Raw genomic sequence first — 14,511 nt, 5'->3', positions numbered from 1 at the left:
AAGATTTAGCAAAGCGGCATTAGTTTCACAAGATTCCGCACTAGTGGTGGGAGCAATCGGAGTACTTATAAAATCGTTATTATTGGTGTTGGAAAAGTCACACAATTTGGTATTCTCTTGAGCCATCGTGATAAAGCAAGCAATCCAAAACACGAGCACACAAAAAGCAAGCGAAGAAGACGAACGGAAGAGGGGCGAGGAAAGGTAAATCTTTTCAAAAATCATTTTAGAAGTGGGGGACAGGAAAACGTGAGGCGAATGACGAACAATGTAATGCAAGAGATGAGAGTTTATGATGGGTGCTTGGTATGGCTTGACTTGGCGTAGATCTCCCCGGCAACGGCGCCAGAAATTCTTCCTACTACTTCTTGAGCTTGCATTGGTTTTTTCCTTGAAGAGGAAAGGGTGATGCAGCAAAGTAGAGCTAAGTATTTCCCTCAGTTTGAGAACCAAGGTATCAATCCAGTAGGAGACAACGCACAAGTCGCCGAATACCTGCATAAACAATCAAACAACTTGTACCCAACGCGATAAAGGGGTTGTCAATCCCTTCACGGTTACTTGCTAAAGTGAGATCTGATAGAGATAGATGAAAGTAAACAAATGGCAAAGTAAATAGTTTTGGTATTTTTGGTTTATAGATCGGAAAGTAAAAGATTGCAAAATAGTAGATCGGAAACTAGAACTTATATGATGAAAAATAGACCCGGGGGCCATAGGTTTCACTAGTGGCTTCTCTCAAGATAGAAAATAATACGGTGGGTGAACAAATTACTGCCGAGCAATTGATAGAAAAGTGCAAAGTTATGACGATATCTAAGGCAATGATCATGAATATAGGCATCACGTCCGTGTCACGTAGACCAAAAGGATTCTGCATCTACTACTATTACTCCACACATCGACTGCTATCCAGCATGCATCTACAGTATTAAGTTCATAAAGAACGGAGTAATGCATTAAGTAAGATGACATGATGTAGAGGAATTGACTCAAGCAATATGATGAAAACCCCATGTTTTTATCCTCGATGGCAACAATACAATACGTGCCTTGCTGCCCCTACTGTCACTGGGAAAGGACACCACAAGATTGAACCCAAAGGTAAGCACTTCTCCCATTGCAAGAAAAACCAATCTAGTTGGCCAAACCAAATCGATAGTTCGAAGAGACTTGCAAAGATATCAAATCATGCATATAAGAATTCAGAGGAGGTTCAAATAATATTCATAGATAAGCTGATCATAAATCCACAATTCATCGAATCTTGGCAAACACACGACAAAAGAGTATTACATCGAAAAGATCTCCAAGAACATCGAGGAGAACTTTGTATTGAGAATCAAAGAGAGAGAAGAAGCCATCTACCTACTAGCTATGGACCCGTAGGTTTGAAGTAAACTACTCACGCTTCATCGGAGAGCCAATGGTGTTGATGTAGAAGCCCTCCGTGATCGAATCCCCCTCCAGCAGGGTGCCGGAAAAGGTCCCTAGATGGGATCTCACGGGTATAGAAGGTTGCAGCGGTGGAAAAGTTTTCTCATGGATGCTTCTGGTGGTTTGGGGATATATGGGAATATATAGGCGAAAGAATTAGGTCAGGAGGTGAACGAGGGGCCCACAAGGGTGGGGGCGTGCCCTCCGTCCTTGTGGCCGCCTCGTGGCTCCTCCGACTTCATCTCCAAGTCTCCAGGTTGTCTTCTGGTCCTAGATAAATCATCGCGAAGGTTTTATTCCATTTGGACTCCGTTTGGTATTCCTTTTCTACGAAACTCAAAAACAGGGAATGAACAGGAACTGGCACTGGGCTCTAGGTTAATAGATTAGTCCCAAAAATAAAATAAAATAGCATATTAATGCATATAAAACATCCAAAATAGATAATGTAATAGCATGGAACAATCAAAAATTATAGATACGTTGGAGACCTTAACCAGGGAGATGGTGAGGTTCGAGTCTTCCCGCACCTCTAGCCGCCGAACATCCATCGACTTTGCCATTCTAAGACCGTGCAACGGTGCGTCGTACTCGGCTGTGTTATTGGAATCCGTGTACATGATCTTCAGAACATACCGGATATTGTCGCCAGTGGGGGATATTAGGATCACCCCAGCCCCCAGTCCGGCTAGCATTTTGGAGCCGTCGAAGTACATTGTCTAGTGTGCTACTCGTACCGTAAGGTGCTATACAAACGGTTTTTAACCCCTTTCCGCGACGGCATTCTGAATCGTCGCCAAGTGAGTGACTAAGACAGGGGGTCCTTCCCACATGACCCAGAAACCGTCGGGGATAGGTGAGCGGCTACTGACGATCGCCAAAAAATAAACATATGAGAATTCGCCCCAGTCCCACACGTTACATCTCGATGTTACGTTTCTGATCTGAGAGACATCCCAAACGATTACACCACTATAGTCATTTGAAAATGGTGGACATCAGCTTTTAATCTACCGATATGTTAGCGATAGGTACATTATCGCACATAGTTCAAAAATGTAAAATGTGTGCGGTGCCTCTACTAACGCCAACGTGTCCATTTTCATAACTGTGTGCGATAGTATTGCTATCAAACACGCACACTGGTTCGAAACATTGCCGTATTACCATGAATCGCACATGCATATGAGACGAAACTGTGTGTGTGTCCATCGAGCATCGTAAGCGTTTCACGTCAAAGAACCGTATGTTCTCTATTTTTCATTGCACACGCTATTTTCTTTCTAACCATGTGCACATTATTTTATTCGCTCCTGTGTAATTTTATTTTCCCTGTAATTTATTATTCAAATTAGAAATTTTGAAATATGAAACGTGGAATTCAAATTCTCAGCACAATGGTTCAACAACGAATCCATAAATAAAATTGTCGGTACAATATGTTCAGTCATTACAGGATTAGACAACAATTTGAAGGAAATATGCCATAGAGGGAATAATAAAGTTGTTATTTTATATTTCCTTATTCATGATAAATATTTATTATTCATGCTAGAATTTTATTCATCGGAAACCCAAATACATGTGTGAATACATAGACAAACATTGTGTCCCTGGTGAGCCTCTACCTGACTAGCTCATTGATCAAAGATGGTTAAGGTTTCCTAACAATGGACATGAGTTGTCATTTGATAACGGGATCACATCATTAGGAGAATGATGTGATGGACATGACCCATCTCTTAGCTTAGCATATTGATCATTTAGTTTTATTGCTATTCTTTTCTTCATGTCAAATACATATTCCTTCGACTATGAGATTATGCATCTCCCGGATACTGGAGGAATACCTTGTGTGCTATCAAACGTAACAACGTAACTAGGTGATTATAAAGATGCTCTACAGGTATCTCTGAAGGTGTTCGTTGGGTTGGCATAGATCGAGATTAGGATTTGTGACTTCGAGTATCGAAGAGGTATCTCTGGGCCCTCTCGGTAATGCACATCATAAGAAGCCTTGCAAGCAAAGTGACTAATGAGTTATTTACAAGATGATGTATTACAGAACGAGTAAATAGACTTGCCGGTAACGAGATTGAACTAGGTATGTGGATACCGACGATCGAATCTCGGGCAAGTAACATACCGATGACAAAGGGAATAATCTATGTTGTCATAACGGTTCGAACGATAAAGATCTTCGTAGAATATGTAGGAGCCAATATGAGCAACCAGGTTTCGCTATTGGTTATTGACCTAAGAGGTGTCTCGGTCATGTCTACATAGTTCTCGAACACGTAGGGTCCGCACGCTTAACGTTCGATGACGATTTAGTATTATATGAGTTATGTGATTTGGTGACCGAATGTTGTTCGGAGTCCCGGATGAGATCACGGACATGACGAGAAGTCTCTAATGGTCGAGAGGTAAAGATTGATATATAGGATTATAGTATTCAGACACCGGAAGTGTTCCGGGGTGTATCGGGTATTTATCGGAGTACCGGGGGGGGGGGGTTACCGGAACCCCCGGGGGGAATAATGCCTTATGGGCCATGAGAGGGGAGCACACCAGCCCACGAGGGGTGGTGCCTCCCCTGTGGCAGGAGGCCGATTGGGAGAAGGAAGTGGGGGTTCGCCCCCCCCTTTCCTTCCTCCCTTCCCTCTTCCCTTTTCAACTCTGGTAAAATAAGGAATGGGGGGTGCCACTTGGGGAACCCCAAGTAGGATTCGGATCATACTTGGGGCTCCCCATGGCTGCCTCCACTCCCCTCCCACCTATATATATGTGGGGAGGGGGCGCCTAGAACACACAACAACAATCGTTAGCCGTGTGTGGCGCCCCCTCCACAGTTTACAACCCTGGTCATAATTTTCCGGTGCTTAGGCGAAGCCTGCGAGAATCATTTCACCATCACCGTCACCACGCCGTCGTGCTGACGGAACTCATCTACTACCTCGACACCTTGCTGGATCAAGAAGCCGAGGGACGTCACCGAGCTGAACGTGTGTAGAACTCGGAGGTGCCGTACGTTCGGTGCTTGATCGGTCGGAGCTAGAAGAAGCTCGACTACATCAACCGCGTTGTCAAACGCTTTCGCTTTCGGTCTACGAGGGTACGTGGACACACTCTCCCCCCTCGTTGCTATGCATCACCTAGATAGATCTTGCGTGAGCGTAGGAATTTTTTTCAATTTTCATGCTACGTTTCCCAACAGTGGCATCCGAGCCAGGTCTATGCGTATATGATATGCACGAGAAGAACACAAAGAGTTGTGGGCGGTGATCGTCATAGTGCTTACCACCAACGACTTATTTTGATTCGGCAGTATTGTTGGATGAAGCGGCCTGGACCAACCTTACATGACCACGTTCATGAGACCAGTTCCACCGACAGACATGCAACTAGTTTTGCATAAAGGTGGCTGGCGGGTGTCTGTTTCTCCTACTTTAGTTGAATCGAATTTGACTGCGCCCGATCCTTGTTGAAGTTAAAACAGCAAACTTGATAAATCACCGTTGTGGTTTTGATGCGTAGGTAAGAACGGTTCTTGCTAGAAGCCCGTAGCAGCCACATAAAACTTGCAACAACAAAGTAGAGGACGTCTAACTTGTTTTTGCAGGGCATGTTGTGATGTGATATGGTCAAGACATGATGTGATAAACGTCATTGTATGATATGATCATGTTTTGTAAGATATCTGACAATCGACAGGAGCCCTATGGTTGTCTCTTTATTGGATGAAATGCAAACGCCATGTAATTGCTTTACTTTATCACTATGCATTAGCGATAGTTGTAGAAGCAATACTTGGCGAGACGACCACGACGCTATGATGCAGATCAAGGTGTCGAGCCGGTGACAATGGACATCATGATGATGCTTTGGAGATGGAGATCAAAAGCACAAGATGATGTTGGCCATATCATGTTACATATTTTGATTGCATGTGATGTTTATCTATTCTTCATCTTATTTTGCTTAGTACTGCGGTAGCATTATAAGATGATCCCTTAACAAAAATTTCAAGGTAAGCCTAGCGTGCAGATGTGAAGATTCCTTTCTCTGTAAAACGACTCTGTACAACCCTAGCCCCCCCGGTGTCTATATAAACCGGAGGGTTTAGTCCATAGAGGCAATCATAATCATACATGCTAGACATCTAGGGTTTAGCCATCACGATATCGAGGTAGATCAGCTCTTGTCACCCCTATACTCATCAAAGTCAATCAAGCAGGAAGTAGGGTATTACCTCCATCAAGAGGGCCCGAACCTGGGTAAACATTGTGTCCCCTGTCTCCTGTTACCCTTGATCCTTAGACGCACAGTTCGGTACCCCCTACCCGAGATCTACCGGTTTTGACACCGACATTGGTGCTTTCATTGAGAGTTCCACTGTGCCGTCGTCGAAAGGCTCGATGGCTAAATCGATCATCTACGACAATGCTGCCGGGAAGGATATTCTTCTTCACGGGCAGATCTTCGTATTCGGCGGCTTCGCACTGCGTGCCAACTCGCTTGGCCACCTGGAGCAGATCGACAGCTACACCCCTGCTCACCAGATCAGTTTCAGAAATCTAAACTATGTTGCTGATATCCGAGGAGACTTAACCTTCCAAGGATTCACGGCTTCAACCACCACTCCGGCCTTAGATCTGGAGCGCGTCACCAGGTCCGAAGACGGGAGTCTAAAGCCTGCCGGACTATCTGTGGCCATAGTGCTCAACACGGGAGAACCGGAGAGGATAGCGCCACCGGCAGTTATTACAAAGCTAGACTCTTCTCCGGATACTAGCTCCGAACCCTCGCAGTCCGTGGCTTGCGAGCTCGGCCGGGGAACTTCGGTCCCCATCCAAACCTCGCTCTTATACGAGGCTCTGGACCTAATGCGATCCCTCGCCATCACAGACGAACCGCTTCCGAATTGCGCCCAGGCCGGAATAGGGGCTGAAAATAGGGAATTTTACTTCCCACCCACCACCCACTTTATAGCTACCGTCGAGGAACTAACGGACATGCTCGACTATGCCTCCGTAGACATCGACGGTATGGACGACGATGCCGGAGAGGAGCAGGCTCAAAACCCGCCGTTCACCGGACGCTGGACGGCCACTTCCTCATACGACGTGTACATGGTGGACACACCCAAAGAAGATGACAGAGATGGCATGAAGGATCCGATTGAGGACAAGCCTGCTGAGGCACCTCCAAAACGTCGACGTCAGCGACGCCGCTCCAAATCGCGATGCGAGAAAGATAGAAATATCGGCACCAAAGACAATAATACTCCGGAGAACGCCGAAGACCAAGGAGCCCCTATCGAGCCAACATCCGATCAGGACGATTTGGAGGATGGGCAAGTTAACCCCGACGATCCCGTCGGGAATGAGGGCTCGGAGGATAGTAACTACCTACCGGCCTCCGAAGAGGATGTGAGCCTCGGCGACGAAGATTTCATCATGCCGGAGGAACCCTTCGAATAAGAGCGCTTTAAGCGCCGGCTAATAGCCACTGCAAGAAGCTTGAAAAAGAAGCAGCAACAGCTTCAAGCTGATCAGGATTTACTCAATGAAAAATGGACAAATGTCCTGGCAGCCGAGGAATATGGCCTCGAATGCCCAACTAAGAGTTACCCGAAGCGCAAGCTGCTACCCCAATTCAATGATGAGGCCCTGGAGCCCATACCGCCAGCGCATAACGCCGCTGACAAACCTAACCGACCACCACGAGGTCGGGATAGAGCGACAACTCAAGTTGAACACCAGCCCGCACCACCTCGCTGTAGAGGCAAAGAGACAGCGGCCGCAAGATACACTTACGACCTACGACAAGACCTGGACAATAGAGTCGGTCAGACCAGATCAATCTACGGATCAAGGGGGCGTGCCCCAGCGTGAGAAGACGACCATCAGGCCTGGCGCGACAAGCACAACCTCACCAGGGCCGAAAACCGCATTCGAACTTCATCCAAACTGCGTCGAGACGTCACCCGATACAGAGGCGCCGCACACCCCCTATGCTTTACCGATGAGGTAATGGAGCACCAGTTCCCAGAAGGGTTTAAACCCATGAACATTGAATCATATGATGGCACAACAGATCCGCATTCACATGGCTCGCGATGATGACTTACATGCCATGAAATACCTCCCCCTAAAACTTAAGGGACCAGCTTGGCACTGGTTAAACAGCCTCCTAGAAAACTCTATTGGGAGCTGGGAAAGCTTGGAAGATGCCTTTAGAGACAACTTCCAAGGCACTTATATCTGGCCTCCGGATGCCGATGACCTCAGTCACATAGTCGAGCAACCCGAAGAGTCAGCCAAATAATTCTGGACCAGGTTCCTAATTAAAAAGAACCAAATTGTCGACTGTCCAGACGCAAAAGCCTTAGCAGCCTTTAAACACAGTATCCACGACGAATGGCTCGCCCGACACCTCAGCCAAGAGAAGTCGAAGTCCATGGTAGCCCTTACAACACTCATGACCCGCTTTTGCGTGCGGGAAGATAGCTGGCTAGCCCATAGCAGCAACAGTGCCAGCGACCCTGGCACCTTCGAAGCCAGAAACGGCAACGGCAGGCCCCGACGCAATAAAACAAGCGTCGAAGCAACAATGACAATACCGAAGACACGGCGGTCAATGCTGGATTCAGTGGCTCCAAAGCCGGTCAGCGGAAGAAGCCATTTAAGAGAAACAAAGACGGTTCATCCAGCTTGGACCGAATGCTCGATCGACCTTGCCAGATTCATGGCACCCCTGACAAGCCTGCCAACCATACGAACAAAAGTTGTTGGGTTTTTAAAAGGCCGGTAAATTAAACACCGAACATAAGGGGAAAGGGTCGCCCAGCGAGGACGACGACGAAGAACCTCGCCCGTCGAACACAGGGGGACAGAAGAAACTTCCCCCGAAGTCAAAACGGTAAACATGATATACGCTACTCACATCCCCAAGAAGGAGCACAAGCACGCGTTAAGGGACGTCTATGCAATGGAGCCAGTCGCCCCAAAATTCAACCCATGGTCTGCATGTCTGATCACCTTCAATCGTAGAGACCACCCAACCAGTATCAGTCACGGAGGTTCGGCCGCATTGGTCCTAGACCCAGTCAACGATGGATTCCACCTCACGAGAGTCCTCATGGACGACGGCAGCAGTCTTAACCTGCTCTATCAGGACACTGTCCGCAAAATGGGAATTGATTCGTCAAGAATCAAGCCCACCAAAACTACCTTCAAAGGAGTAATACCTAGTGTAGAGGCCCGTTGCACGGGCTCAATCACATTGGAAGTCGTCTTCGGTTCGCCGGACAACTTCCAAAGCGAAGACTTGATCTTCGACATCGTCCCTTTCTGCAGTGGCTATCATGCACTGCTCGGACGAACCGCGTATGCTCGCTTCAATGCGGTCCCGCACTATGCGTACCTAAAACTCAAGATGCCAGGACCACGCGGTGTTATAACAGTCAATGGAAACATGGAGTGCTCCCTCCGTACCGAGGAGCACACCGCGGCCCTCGCAGCAGAAATACAAGGTGGCCTTATCAAGCCACATACTACACCGGTAGTAAAGCCCCCGGACACTATCAAACGAGTCCGGTCTACCCTTCAGAATGACAGTCCGGCTCATAACGAGCTAGATTAGCAATTCGGCCTCCGTCTAAGCCCCAACCTGATCGCGGCATATGTACCGCGCGTACATAACACTACAAAAAAAGACACATCCGTGACATATAGGACTAAACGAAATTTTTTCCTGTCATACTTATGACACTTCTATGACGATAATTGTGACAAAACCCGGTATCATCATAGGTGTGGTGGGCTTCTACTTCTATGACAAAAAATCATGACAGAAAATGGGTGTTTCGTCGTGGGCGGGCCGAAGACCAGCTGCATGACATTCTTTGGGCCGTCCATGACGGAAAAAACAGTGGTAGAAGCGAGGGCGAGGAAAATATCGGGGGAGTTCCCGGTTACGGTGGGTGGTCGGGGGCCGAGCGATGCGCGTTTCTCTCGTACATACGCGCGTGTGTGCGAGGCGTTGCACTCTAACTGAACCCGAGTGAGGAGTTGGGCTCTAACTAAACCCGAGCAATTGCACTGCAGGCTACGTGTTACTGAACCCGAGAGATCGATCGATCTGCTATTAACTGAACCCGAGTGATTCCTTCGCTACTGCTGCTAACTGAAGCCGATCGATGTTGCCTTGGGATGAACAGTGAGCGTTGTTGGGGGGGGGGGGTTGGTTGAATTGTTCCCGGTGGGGTATTGGATGAACAGAACCCCGTGGTAGTAGAGGCCATTGCCGCTAGATGAACAGTACCCCGATCGATCGAGCCGGTGGATGAACATGACCCCGTGGAGGGCTGGATGAACAGGACCCCGTGGAGGGCTGGTTGAACAGTAGCCGATGGAGGGCTGGATGAACAGTAGCCCGTGGAGGGGTGGTTGAACAGGACCCCGTGGAGAGGGATGGTTGAACAGTAGCCGGTGGAGGAGCAGTGGAGGCTGGATGAACAAGAGTCCGTGGATGAACAGTCGCACGTCGAGGTTGGAGGAGGTCGACGGTGGATGAACAGTAGCCCGTGGAGGAAGTCGACGGTGGAGATGAACAATATCCCGTGGAGTCCTGTTTTGCGATATGCCACACCCCTCCCGACGAACATGACCCCCGTTTCGACCGTAACGCTCCAACACAAGTCCGTTTCCTCCATTTTGCGGTACACCACACCCCTCCCGGTCAACCGGACCCTGTTTCGACCGTAGGAGGTCCAACAGAAGTCCGTTTCCTCTGTTTTGCGATACGCCAGACCCCTCCCGATGAACAGGATCCCGTTTCGACCGTGGCCGGTCGAACACAAGGCTGTTTCCTCCGTTTTGCGGTATGCCAGGCCTCGTTTCCATCGGCTATTCCGTGCAAGTCGGTTGGCTCCTGATGAACACAATGACGCATTCTGTTCCGACCCAGTCGGTTGGCTCCCCATGAACACGACGATGACGCAGTTTCTCCGTTCTGACCCAGCCATGTACACGAACCCTGGCCGTACGTATGCGCGATTAGGCGTTCGAGACCCCGCCCGTATGTACGTACGTGGCCGTATTTTCTTTCTTGCACCATGGCCGCTGTACGTACGTGTACATGCTACGTGCGCGCCTCTACTACGACACGTGCGCGCCTCTACATCGACCAGTATGTACGTACACGTTCGCGACCTTAATGACAATGCTACGTACGCTTTGACCAGGTGGGTCCCGACTGTCAGGCACTTCCTTGCGTGTGAAGATGTAGCTGGTGGGTCCCAGCAGTCAGGGGGTGAATCTTTTTTTTGCCCATAATATGGACACACTTCCTTGAGTGTGAAGACGTAGCTGGTGGGTCCCAGCAGTCAGGGAGGAAACGTTCTTTTTTGCGAAATATGGTGGCCGCCCAGTGGGTCCCTGCTGTCAGGTGGAGGAATAATTATTTTCCGCATAATAAGGAGGCACTTCCTTGCTACGGCCATGGACCGAGCTATCAGCCTGTCCACGTACAGTACTCTTCCGATGGAAGTCGGTCGTTGACCACATTGACCACGCCGCGCCGAGAGCACCAAGGCGGTGGACGACGGCGAGGCCTAGGAGGGGACGACGGCGAGGCCTAGGAGGGGACGACGCGGAGCCGGGGAAGACGCGGCAGTGGATGCCCACGCGGAGAGGAGTACGAGGGTTCACTGGTTCGGCTGCGGTGTGAGGATGCCGTGGCCGCAGGGCCTGGTCAGCGGTGGTAGTGGTAGGGGGCGGTGAGGCCTCCGCGGCAGCACAGCCGGCCACGGGAGGCAGGAGCAGGCGGCATGACCGACGCTGCTTTGGGCGGCTGGAGAAGAAGACCAGAGGTTGAAGAATCACGACGGCTGTTGGATCGACATCGTACGATCACTGCAGCTAGATTCGTTTATATTGACTAAGTTGACAAAGCCCTTGGTACGGGTCAACTTAGTAGGCCCACAGGTCAGCCTCCGAAACGGTGCACCCCAGATGTCAGGGGGAGGAATCATTTTTTCGGCAGCTAAAGCTAGAATATTCGAGATTGAAGAAGAAGCACGGCATCCGTTGGATGGACATCTGACGGACACTGCTGCTAGAACCGCGTGTTGACTATAAGTTGACAAAGCCTTGCATACGCGTCAACTTAGTAGGCCCACAAGTGTGTGGCAGAGAACTTATAGCCCATTTGTGATTTGTAAGAATGTATAGCCCATTTTTGAATTCTAATGGAATTTACTACAACCCATTTACAGTTTGTTAAAAGTACAGCCGATTTTCTTCCTAGGACAACGATTAATAATTTCGACCAACCGTTCAAAACAGAATTCAATAAAATTTCCCACATTTTGATAGGATCCGAAGTATTTTTTGTCCCGAAATTTCTAGTCAGATTAAATACAATTTCAATATAAATTTGTATTACGTAAAAATCCAATGAAACATTGCACGCGCAACAATTAATGAAATGAAAATTTTCAAAATCCAAAAGTAATATTTTATCAACTAATTACATGTTTGGTGCATTTTTTATAGTTACTGCCCAGTTTTTATAATTACATCCCATTTATTATTTCTTAAAGCCCATTTTTGTTAAGCCTAATGCATCCCTCCTAGGAAAGATTTGCAGCCCAGTGTGGCGGAGAATAATAACAAGTTGACCCAGATTGTGTACAACTGTCGGCCCAGTTGCATTGCTGATGTTGACAAAAAGGCTTGTGTAGTATAGTACAACATTACATGGCTACTCAGCCCACATTCAGCGACGCCGAAAAGGCCCAAACAAGGCTTCTGTACAACTTTATGAAGTCACTGAGCTCAATTAATAACTTAAGAAAAATGTTAGAGTACAGTGGAACCTAATTAAAAGCCGTCACGAGCGAAGAAATAATTCAACGGGTCCCACTTGTGCGTGTGTGTGTTTGTGTGTGTGTGTGTGTGTGTGTGTGTGTGTGAGAGAGAGAGAGAGAGACCCATCGGTCGATGCTCGTAAATACATCTTTCAGCCATATGCATTGATGATGCTCAGTAAAAACTTATATAGTTGACACAATCATATAGAACATCATGGCACATTGAACTTGCATACAAAAATTTCACGCAGGCGGCACAATCAGGATGGAGGCAGTGGATCGCTATGGGTAGGGCTATGTTGAAACCAACGAACTCCTACGTAAGGGTTCATCGTCTTTATAAATGACGTGGAAATATCTGGAATGTTGTGCAAAGAAAACAGACAAACAACACAATATATAAGTTCTGCTACACCATTAAGTTGACGTACAGCCCTTTCTAAAAAAGTTTAGGTAAAAAAATAGAACAGGTCGCAATCAAATGTACTGGCACATCAGTGCTTCACACCCATAGCTCGGATTTAACTAGTACAGTATCTGGCAAGATTCAGTTGTTACCTCAAATTATAGCACATCCAGGCAGCCAGCCCTGCCTCTTCTCCCAAAGAAGCAGTGGCCTCCGTCGCGCGATGGAGTAGGCCCTGTGCCATCCATCGTTCTGAGCAACACGGGGAAAGTCTGACGTTGACTCCTGTAATGGACATCGTCGACGGACCCGGGCACCAGCGGCGGCGGCAGGACTTCGATTGATGGATTGACCACTTCTTCGACATGCACGAACACCCGATACACGTACATCCCTAACGTGGTCCGCGGCGGCCTTGGTGGCGACGAATAGTACAACCCCGGTTCCTGCACCGGTATCTCAACACCAATCACCTTCGGTATGGTGGACGGCTTATTCATCCATGCCATAATCGTCAGAGCCCAGCTGTCTGGAGGAACAAACGTACTTATGAGCTCACCTCCAAGGTCGTTGATAAGCTCATTCATGGACTCGCTGTTCCAAGCACGTCGAGGCATGCCGTGGAAGGTAAGCTTTGTTAAAAACTCAAGCTCAAAGGGAACCGAGCCCCATCCTGGGTGCCACCGATCAAAGCTCACCAGCGCGCCATCGTAGAACAAACGCCAGGAAGATTCGAACACATGACTGCAGTCAAAAGTTTTCTGGAACCTGACGAAGAAATCAGCCGGTGGCGGACAGACTTCGACGAGCAAGTCACTTATTTGGATGTCGTGCGCAATGCCAAGAGCTTTGACAAGGTCGTCTGGTGAGACGGGAGGCCGGTCGCCATTGATGGTTACCATCAGCACTTTGCCGGCAAACTGGTAGTCAAGCGCCGCCATACCACTGTTGAGCGACAGCACGCCGCGCCCGAAGGTAGGACGGACCTCAGGATCTCTGGCTCGGAGATCCGCGTTGACCAGCGACATGATAGTGCGCTTGAGTACAGGGAGTACAAGAGGGGGATTTGGGGGAACTGGAGTAGGAATCGAGATTCCAGAGGTGGGGGAGGGGCGGGAGATTGGGGATGAAAAGGTAGCATGAATTTCGAACACGCGCCAATATGCTCTTGGCGCGCAAGCGCACGAAAACACCAGTGGCGCCCACATGTCGGCCTAAGAGTCCCTATTCTTTGTTTTTTTGAGAGCCGGCCTTTTTTTAGGCTCTTTTGAGAGGTCGGCCAAAGAGTCATAATTGACCTATTTGGCATTGCGTTACTACTCGGCCCATATTCAACGACACCTCACTGGACCAAACAAGTGTACATCATCGAAAAGTCACTAAGCTCAAATTATAACTTGAAAAAAGGAGATATACTCTGAACACTGGAGAATGGTGATGTCCTCATTTAGCCCACCAGCAGTTCGAGACAATAAACAGTTTGAAACAATGATATATACAACATTCAAACACTGACTAGTGACTACTACTGACATAAATAGCAAGACATGATAGTTCATAAGAAGTCTTGCTACACCACCAAAACGCACCCATCTGCAGCGCTCAGACTCTCGTGATCCAGACGAGAATGACATTCTAAATAGAGCCAACTATTACATAGTAAGAGTGATATAGAAGAGGATGACCAAATGACAAGGAATATGCATAACAAAAGAGAGAACTACCCATCCAGAACAAGCAGTAAAGACAACAAGTCAATCGTAGAGGGATAATCCAACACCATCTTAAT

Source organism: Aegilops tauschii, chromosome 3 (genome assembly GCF_002575655.3).
Source record: "Aegilops tauschii subsp. strangulata cultivar AL8/78 chromosome 3, Aet v6.0, whole genome shotgun sequence".
NCBI classification, from domain to species: Eukaryota; Viridiplantae; Streptophyta; class Magnoliopsida; order Poales; family Poaceae; genus Aegilops; species Aegilops tauschii.
The sequence above is the reverse complement of the archived record's forward strand: the minus strand, read 5'-3'. Positions refer to the sequence as shown.